The sequence below is a fragment of the Silurus aristotelis genome (genome assembly GCF_946808225.1).
Source record: "Silurus aristotelis genome assembly, chromosome: 6".
NCBI lineage: Eukaryota > Metazoa > Chordata > Actinopteri > Siluriformes > Siluridae > Silurus > Silurus aristotelis.
In genome coordinates, this window is record NC_139579.1 from 5,099,686 (window position 1) to 5,113,591 (window position 13,906).

Below are 13,906 nucleotides of genomic sequence, written 5' to 3' on the forward strand. Positions count from 1 at the left end.
TCTCCAAGTTTACCCATTTCCTTCATCTCCCAAACACATGCTGAATGATGGATTTGCTAAACCAGGTGTGAATTTGAGCGTTTATGGAGTCCCGTTTTCTGTTTAGGGTGCATTCCAGGGTGTACTCTGAAGTAACCCACACCCTGATAAGAATAAAGAGTTCTTATTTAAATTATTATGTGTAAATTGAATGGAACAAGCATGGTGCTATAAAGTGTTGGTGCCCCATAGCTGCAGGATACAGGGTTCAATATTAAACTCTGGTAACATTTAGCGTTTTCCTCAGATAAAAGAGACGAGAGACACATGGCCATGATAAAGAAAAGCCCTGTTGTTATTTAAAACTCCCCTAATACAAAGTTCTACATAGTCAAAAGATGCATTACATTGAAGCTACAGAACCTTGAGCATTCTTAATAACTCTGGCCTTTAGAAAGGAAGAATTTGTATACCTCCAGCCTGAATAAACTAGATAATCGAATATATTTTCAGACTGGTCATAGAGAGCCATTTACTACAGTTCAAAAGCCCTCCATCTCTTCTATTCTACCTTTAAATTGTTAGAAAGTGCACAAGCTTTTTCAAACATGAGGAAAGGTACAATTTATTGTACAAATTTCAATTGAATTCTTTTTTCGTTGTATCCCATATATCCAAAGTAGGGCTGAATATAATAGAAGAATCCAGGAGTAGCGAACTGGCAATTAGGTTTGAGCGTGGGTTTCACTTGATATTCGACATAGCGTTTAAATGGTTAAACTGTGTGCACATTTAGTACCCAATAATTATTATTATGTATTATACATGTGCTTTAAAAAATAATTGCATTACCCTTGTAAATAATTAGGAAATTAGAGCAGTGCATTGATTTACAGTATAATACCAGAAAATACAATACATAATAAGATAATACATAATATTTCTTTTTTTCTTTTAAAGCCAAGCATGGATCAGATTATATACTAGAGATGAGGTTACTATTACTACCAAACAAGTACTATAAACAATTAAAACAGATATGAAAGAAGTTTAATAAAAAATGGTTTTATTAGGTCTGCATGAATATCAACTGGCCAACACAAAATATATATATATATATTTCTTATGTTCAAGTCTATGCACTTGAAACATACATCTGTTACAAACTTATTCCTTTACATTTTCCTAATCCTGCAATTATGGCCAGAAAAGCCACATGATTTAATGATCTGCCCAGCTGGCTGCCATCTTAAAGCCTCCCCATGCAATAAAAGCTACCTTTAAAGCACTGTGTGTGTGTGTGTGTGTGTGTGTGTGTGTGTGTGTGTGTGTGTGTGTGTGTGTGTGTGTGTGTGTGTGTGTGTGTGTGTGTGTGTGTAACCTGATCTATAAAAGTGCCACTAAGCTTCACATCCAAGGCTGCTCACCACCACTGATAAAGAGCTGATAAAGATACAAAACAGCAACTAAACTTTCCACTACTATAAGCCTTCAAACCAATGCAGAGGAAAAAAAGTTAAATAATGATTCCTTTAAATTGTTTTTTTTCCAGCGCCTGTTTACACAGTAGGACAGGCCAAGATATTTCTAAGCAGCAACAGCAGCAACATCTGGACCTATTGCACTTTGAGATACTACATGACTCAAAGCCTCAGACTGGAAAATGTTGCACTATGAGAGATTACAGCTTTTTTTTTATTTATTTATTTTAAGTTTAAGTTCTACTGCAGTACACTGCATTGTGATACCACCATTTTATGGTAAATATGATTGTCAAATTCTGACCCACGATCTTACTATTGATTGGTCTGTGGTACTTCAATGTTTATTACACAATTAAACCTTGACCTTAATACCTTGTTATTTGCTTGTTACTATTGTCAGTATACATTAAGTATGGAATTAAACATTTCAGAGCATTGTGGTAGAGGAGAAAGAATTGTATTCGAAAAACTATGAATGGCAAATTGAGGTTTTTCTTTATTGCAATTCTGTAGCATTGTCTCCAGATGTGTTATAGTTAACTTAACAAAGCTGAACCAAACCTTGTTCCAGCATGGCTCCATGAAGGTTTACATGGGTTGGAGTAGAAGATCTTTTGGATATCCTGCTATAAAGAACTAATCTGAACCCTAGTTAACAACTCTGGGATGGTCTCTTAGGCCTCCTCACCCTTTATCAGTTCTTGGCTTTGCCAATGCCCTTGTGGCTGAATGAACACACATCTCCACAAGCACATTCCAAAATCTAATGGAATATCTTCTCAGAAGAGTGGAGGTTATTATAACAGCAAAAGGAGACTAAATGTGGAATGGGATGATCAAATGTATCTTATGGTCTGGTCTTTGTCCAACTAAATGTCTATGCTGAAATTCTGTATAAACATGGCTAGAATGAAGCCTTTTATTAGAATGAATGTGGAACTATTAGGGGTGTAACGGTACATAAAATTCACATTTCAGTACATACCACGGTTTTTAACTTGGGTAAACGTTCGTGTAGTTAGAGGGACGAAATTCAAAAGCTAAAATTGCTTGTTTTTTATTAATGCGATTTTTTTATATTAACATTTGTGATCATCAACATCTGAACAGTTCACATTTCAAAAATTATTTAAAAAAAAATGCCTGTTTGGTTATATAATATTTATTAAAAACTATTATACACTTTTTAACTATATTGATTAAACTGGGTAATCAAATAAATTTGGCACAGATTAAAATGATTTAATATAATGAAAATGGAAACATTAAATTAAATAGTTTATATTTGTTAGACCCTATTCGGATAATACAAATGTGTATATAAGTGTATGTGTGTGTGTTTGTGTTTTACCTTTAGCATTCCATTTTCTGAAGATATGAGCTACTTACTGTAACTGTTCTACTTATTTCAACATGGTTCAACAAATGTCTTCATTCCTTCCCTCGATATGTGGAATTGTCAGGATTTTCTCCTTTATAGAGAAATTCTTGAAGCTGGACATAAAACACTAAAGAAGCCACTTACTAGTTAGCGGCTAAAGCTAGCACTATGGATTCTTTAGTGCTTTCGTGCATGCGCACAACAAATCTTCTTTCCAGTACGAAGTGAGTAGCCACAGTGACACTGCGCTAACTCTAGTTATACCTTAGATATGGACAACACTTTGTTGACACCTGACCATAAGATTTCTTTATGCTTTTTGACCGTCTTGTTCCACATTTAGTAGCCACTTGCTCTTATTATCCCCTCCACTTTTTTGAGAGGGTCCACTAGATTTTGAAGTGTACTTGCAGAGATTCTTGCCTATTCAGCGACAAGGGTGTTAATAAAGTCAGGTAATGATGTGGGTGAGGGGACCTGAGGTGCAGTCAGTGTTCACATTCATCCAGTTGTCCAGTAGGTTGAGGTCAGAGCTTGTTTAGCAGGCCAAGATCCTCCACTCCATCCCATATTAATCATATCTTCATGAAACAGGCTATGTGCACAGATTGTCATTTGGGAACAGGTTTGGGTCTTGTAGAGAAGGGAAAATGTGTTGCACTGGCATTCAAAGACAGTTAATGGAAGAGTGAAATACGTCTGGAAATGTTAGGCGTTCTAATACTTTCGTTCATAAAGTGTACGTTAAATCCTTTATAGTAAGTAAATAAAAATAGAAATATACATACGCTCACGGTTTTACTTTCTAACTGTTACCATCAGGTTTTCTAGCCAGGAAACGCTGACCAATACTGAACATAAAAGTTGAGTATGTCTGGAGTTGAGTGGTCAAGGTGTCTCTTGGGTACAATTGTACAGGCACGTTTTTATTAAATACACATTAAGGAAATCATTCTGTCCAAAGAAAACCACTGAGCACCAACCTACTTATATCAGTGGCAAGAATATTTCGAAGTAGTGATTGATATAATCATAAAGGTTGTATGGACAGGACTTGTTTAATATCATTAACCTATAAGACCAAATAAAAAAAAAGAAATAGTGTGGTAGCAAGTGCCACACTTATTTATAGCCAAGTCTGTAAACATGGCAATACACCTGACAATACAGCCTTTCACATGCAGCTACAAGGGTGGTCTCGAAATGCAGATCATATCAAACAGGCATTCAGCTTTACTGCTCTTGGTATAATAATACCCCATCATTCCTTGCTATAATGTTCATCACCCACATACACCCAGATGCGTATGCACACAGGTGTGTTAATGAGCAAGGGGAATTCATTGCTGGGAGATGAGGTTATGGGAAAGGGGTGAAGCAGAGAGGAAATTGTACTGAAAAAGTGCCTGAAAAACAGAAATGGGACTTTCTGAGTTACATGACAATGCTCCCTTTAAAGGCTCTTTCTCCCAATCAGTGGCCTTTTGGGAGAGCTGAAGACTGACCACTTATTCAAAGGTCAGCTCTATGCAAGTATGCATCACATGCGCACATACTCTTTCATGTTTCCGACAAGAAGCGGGGTTAATATATGTCGTCTAACAGTCAGGAAGCATATGAATCACAGGGGCATTGCTGTGCGTTGTTTAAAAAAGCCAACTTAAATAGACTGCGCTTTATCACACTTGTACTTCAAGGCCTACTGAATTGTTGACTGTTTTGTAAGAAGGGCATGGATACATGCAATGTATGTTATGTTGAAAAAAAAGATTTCTTCAAATAGAGATCAATCTCTTAATAAGCATTTAAATTAAATTTCCATTTTTATGTCACATACAGATTCATACAGAGTATGACATATAGTGAAATGCTTTTTTACGACTGTCCAAAGAAATACAAGATAAAAATAAATAAAGAATAGATAATAAAGTAATGTAAAAATAAATAAAATAAGTATAAAAGTATATTCAAATATAATCTGACTATAAGTATTAGTATGCATAAAAAAAAAAAAATATATATATATATATATATATATATATATATATATATATATATATATATATATATATATATATATATATATATATATACCACAGGAGCGATAATGGTAAGTAGCTAATCAAGAAAATAGCTTTTCATACAACTCTTATTCAGCACGAAATAAAATTCAATTGGAAAAACTGGATTAACGGTCAATTGTATAGATCCCTAAAGAGGTCATTTATTTTTCTTCTGGTCCAAGTTTTTTTATTCCATAAAATTCTGTTTCACAATTTATTTTCATTCCCACCTTGAATATGGAAGGGTATATACTGTATGAATATGCTCGCAGACGTGATTATATGTGAATGTGGAAATGCATATGTGTATTTAACTTTGAGAGAAGGTGGGACTCTGCTTCTCCCTGCTTGTATAAGGTTGAGGGAAAATATGTGTATTTATATTTTAAGCCAGCACCCAAGAAAAACATTAAATATGCCTTATTATTGTGCAGGACCTCACTGATTCGCCTTTACGGACAGCATGGCTCTGAAAAATAAGGATATGGAGTGAACGAGGGAATGAAAATAGAAAATCCTACAAATCAATAATCATGTATGACAACGATGACTAACTGTAAACCAAATATTTCTAGGAAGAATGTAGGCGTAGAAGAGCGCAAGACGTTCGTGCGGCACTTTTTCGTCAAAGGCCGCCACTGTTGCTCCTGCCAAGAGTCGCATTCCACGTCGGGCTGGGACGCGTTAGAGCACTATGGTGCGGTGCACTACGGCCAATTTCATCATACATCATAAAAGTCCTGCTTCCAATACTGCACGGGCTTAAAGAGTAACATAGGCCATACATCAAGCCACTGGCTGCCAAAGAAAACTTAAGCCGTGCCACAAAAAGGCCCAGGATCTGTTTGATCACTTCATGGAAATACAGAATACTTTTCTTCCCCATCAGTAAGATGGTTCTTATTAGTGTGGGTCGTTATGAGGAAAACCATTCAAGGAAGGGCTTTTATTAAACAGTGCCAGCCGGCAAAAGAAATAAAAAAATAAAAAGAATTGCAGTGATAAATTGGTACACAAGAGTGTTAACCTGTAAAATTAGTGCTGCAATTCAAAATTGTTGTTATTAAACAGTAGGAAACCTACAAACTGACATCTTTAATATTTTACTCATAATTTCCTAGCCAAAGTGGGGGCCTGTAAGAGGCTTTTCATCACAATGCGCTTATCATTTTCCAGAAAATTCTTCTTGAAATGATCTGTATTAGTATCAGTAACCAATACAGACCCCCCCCCCCCCCTTCCCCCTCCCACAAATGATTAGATCCTTAATCCTTATGCTTATTTTTTACTCTTCTTGCCTAAATCTTGTGAAACCACACCAGATGCTGTCACTGGCCTTCTGCATAATGAGATAAGAAGACGAAAACAATTCAGTGAAACATTAGACCATTTTCTTTCCCCAAAGCCTGCTGCTCTTGTGTTCAAAAAGTGTGATTTAGTACACCAGACAGCCCCGCAACCTCATCCCAATCATCACTGCGGCAAAAAAAGAAATAAATAAATAAAAAAAAGGGAGACAATGAACGTGTGTGTGAGTGGTCAAGGTCCATTAACCCTAGCCCAATTAGGGAAAGAGCTGAGTACAGTACCACAAGGCCATGCATCAGCTACTATCGATATTACAGGATCCGAAGAGACAATCAAACGCCTTAACCAGCTCTGTTACAGATCTCAGGGGTGTTGGGGAAATACATACAAACACTAACGTCCACCATTACAGTGATTAACAGCGGTGTGTTCTGAAGGTGCAGCTCATTATATACTATAGATTAGGGCTCATGTATTCAACCAGGTGGAAGGGAAGTATGTAATGAAATTTCACAGGAGCTAAAGTTAAATCTACTTCCAAGGCTCACCTATTCGTTTAGGAAATGCTAGTTAGCTGTGAAAATACATTTACATTCCCAGAGCTGTAAATGTGCATCTCACAAAGCATGCCTATATACATATATATGAATATAAATGTGACTAACTTAGAGGTTTGGCATGTAGAACAATGATTGTGGGCAAAACATTTCCTATATACATGGGTTAAATATATGCTCTTGGTCTTAGTCAAGGTTATTGCATCTGCACCATTAAGTACACAATAATTACTAAGCTCTATTGGAGAATACACTCATCCAATAGTGCAAGCTAAGGCTCAATTAGGACTTAAAACCAATTAGTGACCATCAATAAAGCACTCAGATTTACAACCCTCACACCTAATAGCTAAAGAAAATTTTTTGCAGCATCTTTACATGTTTTATAAGTTATTTTTTCTTCAAAAATTTGAATGACACACAAAAGATTTCACAATAATAAGCACTAATTGTTGATCATTGTAGTGCAGTGGTCAAAGCACATTCAGTACACCTAGAATAATGACTGGACACCAATTATAGTGAAAGTCACCACACACACCAGAAAACTATGCTTGTACACACAACTTGGCTTTAAACTCTTACTGTGTGCCCTGGTTTATTCTGAGTAAACATGTGTCCATACTATGCCCCGTCTATATATGTGGATATTTCTAAAAGTGTAGTTTTACCTATTTTTTTGGAAAAGTCCACGGGACCATTCAAATGAAAACACAAAACCAATTTGAAACCACAAACAAGCGCACTGGTCAACTCGGCGGTAATGGTATTTTATACTCTCTGTAGCTGTGAATATGTGTGCATTGTTATGTGTAATCTAGCTGCATACAATTTCAAATTTCATTGCATTTCAGTGCACATGATGATGTTATATCAAACAACTCAGGAATAACTTCAAGACTGGGCGTGTTAAACAGCAGAAAAGGAGTAACCTGAAAAAAAAATAAAAGCCAACATGGCATAAGGCCATTCATTTTCATTAATTAATTCATTCTTCTGCAGTAACATTTTACCTTAATCAAAGGCAACAACAAACATACATATGCATGGCCTGAGATAGAAATACTGCAGTTTGTACTGCCAGAGTGCTGGATTCAGGAGCAGTACAGTGTGTTTCCTATTCTGCTGGTTTCATTTTTTAGATAGATAGATAGATAGATAGATAGATAGATAGATAGATAGATAGATAGATAGATAGATAGATAGATAGATAGATAGATAGATAGATAGATAGATAGATAGATAGATAGATAGATAGATAGACAGACAGACAGACAGACAGACAGACAGACAGACAGACAGACAGTTAGGAGACTGTAAAATGTAAATAAAAACAATCAAACGAATTGCAACATTTTGCAACCAAATAGGGTTATTGGTAGCATGTCAGTAAGATAATTGTGTATAAATAGTGTATTTTTTAGAGGCACAGTCTCTCAGAAGTAAAGATCTGTGAAAGACTGTGTCTGCAAATTGTGGAAACATTTCAGAATTAATGTTCCTCAACATAAATTTGCAAAACAACTAAATATCTAATCATTTACACTACATAATATCATCAAAAGTTGAAAAGGAATCTCAGGAAATCTATGTGCACAAGGGACAAGAGCGAAAATCCATATTGGATGCTCACGATCTTCAGAATCTCAGGCAGCACTGTAATTGAAATCACTTCATGGACTCATTTTCACCTCCGGAAATCATCGTCATTTGCAATGTCATCCACAAATGCAGGTTAAATCTCTATCATGCAAAGAAGAAGGCATGCATTGGAAAACATGGACACCACATCCTTCAGACTAAAGAGGAGAGGGACCATCTGGCTTGTTATCAGCACTCAGTTCAAAAAGCAGCATTCTTTTTACTTTTAATAGATTATATTTCCAGTTTAAACGTTGTGTTTTTCTGTTGTGAATAGAATATAGATTTATCTGATATTTACAAAGTACTACACTTTGAACATAGATCCATGTACATATGAAGGCAGCATTAGTAATTAGCAATAGTTAATAGTTAAAGAAATTGTGTGTGGAAAACAGACGTCTACAAATTTACACATGATTTTGCACATACCGTTACCATTACTGGATTACATTTAAAAAAATTTTGGAAATGGCATATCAGGTACAAATTCTACTGATTTGACACTGTTCTGTATTTTGCATCTTTTGTTAAGAACCTACAAATTACATACTGACACCTGACAACACTTTGGCTCATGTGACAGACTGTGAAGTAGGAAGAAATTCTGTTTATGCCAACAACAGGCATAAATTTGTACCTTTCTATACACGTTGGCTCGTGCGGATTCTTGGCACACAAACTAACAAATGAGTCATTTCAAGGGGACCCAAGAGCACACGTGGACGTACTCCCAACACGGTGATGTCTTATGACTTCTTGCTGTTAATCCTCAGGTGGGAGTTACTGTTCCTGGATGAGAGGAAAACAGAGACCCAGTAGTCCAATCCCTATGCTCAGTCTTAACATGTCGGCTAAGCTTCTCCCAAAAAGCCTTTACGCGGTGCTCATAACTCATACTGATGTTCTGACCAAGATTCTGCTGCCAGGAATACTCAATGATGGACATCAGAGCAAAGAAAATGGAAAACCACCTTACCTCACCTTACTTCACCCTGATGTTCCATGATGTTCTACAGCGTTTGATGCCCAGTACTTAAATGCGTAAATTGACCAGGCGCACATACAATACGTCACTGTGGTACACGTCTCGGTGGCGATGGTGGTTATTTCAGCTCTGCGCTCTCTATATTTTGTCTCGATCCCGAAACTATGCTATTCCTCCTGGTAATTTCTCATGGGAACACTCGTTTTCCACCAATGGAAGCTGGAGAATAAATCGTTATTTTGAAATGGTCTATGCAAGCGCTATTTCTGATTGTGGACGAATTAGATTTTGCAGTTTTTTTTTTTCTCTACTCTGCATGTGTGCACTTATATATGATATGGGTTTTCCGAGCTCCCAGAGGCATTATTTCCAAGCACTCTGTACCATGTGGAACCGCTTAAACATACACACATCCGTGAGCACAAAGAGCGCGGCCAATCTCTAACTGTCACAGGACATTTATCTTCATCCCCCATCCCGAGTGCAATATACAGTGATTCCTTTCACAGATGTGGTCTATACTAACAAAGCGTACACCACTTTTTTAGCTACTCTCATTTTCTCTTACTTTCTCTATCTCTGTATGCCGTACATGTGAAAATAACGTCATGTTCTACGACAAGCAGAAAGCTGCATGTACAATATGCTTTGGCCTTTACACTGCAGAAGGAAGATCAGTGTTGTTTGAGAAGTAAATGCAATAACTTATAAATAACCTTGTTGCACTGATGTGATGTTCAGTAGTTGGAAACTATGTGGCAGGACAGTCAAGTTCACATAAATTGTGGGCTTTGGAAGCATAAAGCACAGGAAGAGAAGAAGAGGTTATGTGTGAATACGATTGCAAAGAGGATATGGCGAGAAGTGAGAGAACAGAGGAAGATTGGAAAGAGAAAGGAACAGTGGAAGAGAGCAAAAGGGGAAAGAAAAAAAAAAGAGGAGGGTAAATGTGCTATATTGAAAAAGATAGGAGACAAGGAAAGATGTGATGAGTAAACACATGGTGAAGGAGAAGAGAAGAGAAGAGAAGAGAAGAGAAGAGAAGAGAAGAGAAGAGAAGAGAAGAGAAGAGAAGAGAAGAGAAGAGAAGAAAAGGAGAACATAGACAGTGGAAATAAAAGAAAAAACATGGAGGGAAAACCGAATAAGAAGAGATGGTGTGAAGAAGCTACTGTGGAAAAGGTGGGAAAAGAGAAAATACAAATAGTGGAAGGATGAAAAAGAAGAAAGGAAGAGAAGGATTAGGGATTAGAAGAAGGATAAAGTAGGAATGGGCAAGAAATGAGAGTGTTGGAGAGGAGAATGGAAAAAGAGAGGAAAACAAAAAGAATATGAAGAGATAATGAGAAGAGTCTACTGTGGAAATATTAGGGGATAAATAGTGAAATGATGAGAAAAAGGAATGGGGAAAAAAAAGAAGAGAAGAAAAGAGAAGAGAAGCATCATTAAAAGGAGAGGAGAAACTTCTCTTGAATGATTGTGACACATGCTTTTAATTTCCTCAAGGCTTGATTAATGCGCTCTACCTCAGGGTCTCCAAGTCCTTACATCTCAGCTTCAACATGTTCAAAATGCTGCTAGGTTCTTGACAGGAACTAGAAGATTTAAGTCTATTACCCTAGTGCTTGCTTGTCTCCACTGGCTCTCAGTCTCAAAAAGAATCAAATTGAAAGTTAGTTTATTCTTGTATAAGAGCCGATATGCTCTGGCACCGGCTAATCTTTCTGATTTTATTTCCATTCAACACTTGAGCTCCCTAGAGTAACTACGTCCTCAAATATCTTACCCCAAGGACCTGCCCCAACGTTCTCCTTTGCTGGACCTTTGCTCTGGAGTGAGTTGACATCCCATATCAAGTCCTCAATGATGATTTTAAATCATGTCTTTGGCCAACAGCTGTTTTTAAATGCATTCATAAATAAACTTGACTTGAATGGAAAGTATTAGGCAACCCTGATACTGGTACCATGTTTATTTTACGTTTTCTCTTTGAATTTAGGACTTAGAGTATGTAATGTAAGTTTTTTTCCCCCCACCCTTAAATTTGTGGAAATATGAAGTCCACATGGTTGCCTCAAGTAAAAGAAAGACTCGGTGACTCATAACTAATGCTCTGGATGCATTGATTAACTTTTGATGGTATCTATGAATTCGGTCACCTCACTGCAAATCAACATTGCAGGTCTTCAGCCTGATCACCATTATTCAATGATGAAGTGGTAGCTCAATGGTTAAGTTGTTGGACTTCTGATTGGAAGGTCCTGAGTTATAATCCTTGGCCTTTGGGCAATGCACATTACCAACGTTTAATGTTGACTCCACCCCATCAACTAGACATAAGGACTCACTGAATCTTGATTATGTAAATCCTATGCTATAGACTTCACTTTCACTGAATTTCAACCCAATTGGCATGTTAGACAGCACTTTCCACAAAACATAATCTCATAGAGACAAAGTGGAAGGATTAAAAGAGGGACAAAAGAGAAGTGAAAAAAAAAAGAAAAAAATAATAGAAGGCTTTTTGAGGAGAAAGGAGCTTCATGAAGAGGAGAGGAAAAACTTTTGAGAAACATCAAAACACAGATTGGAAAATTGGCAAATATCTTTATGGAAGAAAAATATATGTTTCGATGATATGAAATGGTTTGACAAATTTTGGCTATTGATAATAAAAGTCTGAATGGGTCCAGCAAAAGCAAAACCCTGCCATTGGTGTTTGTAGTTGTATGGAGTTCACAGAGTAACCTTTTTTCCACAGTGGTTTCCTAAACACTCGGACGTCTCACAAAAATCTGCCAATCCTGAATAAAAGGCTGCCTGCCAGAGTGTGTTGTTGGTAGATAACAGGAAGTTGGTTATACCATTTTCCTCTCTGGGTGGAGTCTTTCACATGGTTTCCAGCTCATGGAAGCCACTTCACAGAAAGTGGGCTTCCTTTCAAGAGTATTGCTTAAACTGCACACTGAGATTCAGTCCAGTTTCCAGGCTGTAAAACACAGTGAGTGTTAAGTGCAATGGTGGACCCACAGAGCTGATTGATTAGATGTGACCACAGGATATAATTAAAGCACTATAAAAGAGTAAAAGAGCAAAAGATCATTATATATATATATATATATATATATATATATATATATATATATATATATATATATATATATATATATATATATATATATATATAATTTATTTTTTAAGGCCATTACTTGAGTAATAAAACTTAATAAAAGTGAACTCGACCCTCCAATATTTTTCAAAGGGAATATTTTTTTTTATTTTTTCAGTTTTTTTGATATTTAATTAGGATTGAAATGTTACTCATTCATCAAAAAGTAATTAGTTCAGAAGTCATTTGTACATTCATAAATAGTGCATACAGTGTTATGTATGATTAGACGATGGAGTTGCTGTTACCACCCAGAACTTTATTGCTTACTAATAAGAACATTTCCCATTGTTTTATTCCTTATTCACTGCAGTCATTTTCCAATAATCCTTTTACTAAAGAATTTTGCATTGTATTCCTTTATCCACTTAATGTTATGTTTAATTTTGTATAATTTCTAGGAAACAAGTTAATTCTGGTAAAGGCTCGAAATCTTACTTAGCACTAATACTGGAGACTACTTCCAAAATGTTAAATAAACATCTCCTGGCAAAAACAACAATTTCACATCATTTAATTTGGCACAAAAGAGTTGGTACACCAGACTTTTCCAAACATATGTGGTTCTTTTTGAAACTCAACATTCAATTTTTGTTTCTCTTGAAGTAGGAGACCCTCACTTGTTTCAGCAAAGCAAGTCTCTAGGCGGAATGCAAGATCCAAGAAACTATAGTTTACATCGGTTTGAGAGCAAGTTCGTGAGTGGCCTGCTACAGAGCTCTGACCTCAACCTTACTAAATACCTTCGTGATGATTTAAAATGCTGATCCCATCCCTCCTTACCCTGAATCAGTATGTGACTTTGCTAACGCTCTTGTGGATGAATGAGCACATATCCTTACAAGCACACTGCAAAATCTAATGGAACATCTTTCCAGAAAAGTGGAGGTCATTATAACAGTAAGTGGGGACTAATTGTATATTCAGGTGTCCACAAACTTTTGTGAATACTATATTAGAATAAGATCATTGATATAAAGTCTAAAATATAAGAATCTATGTACAATATATGCCATCTTGTGCCATCTCAGTTGAAACTTTCTTTACAGATGGTACAGAAAGGCTTGTAATGAAAACCGTCAATGGGTACCTTATGGGCTTTTTAATGATTGTCATTAAATACTAACGTTTCTTTAGAAGTCTTGTAAACACACTATATGGACACAAGTTTAATTCCATTCCACATTTAGTCTGAATTTGCTATTTTAATAACCTTCATACTTCTGGAAAGATGTAAACCACAAGGGTGTTAGTAAATTTAGGTACTGATGTAGGTATGTAAGGAGGCCTGGGGTGCAGTCAATGTACCAATTCATCCCAAATGTGTTAAAAAGGT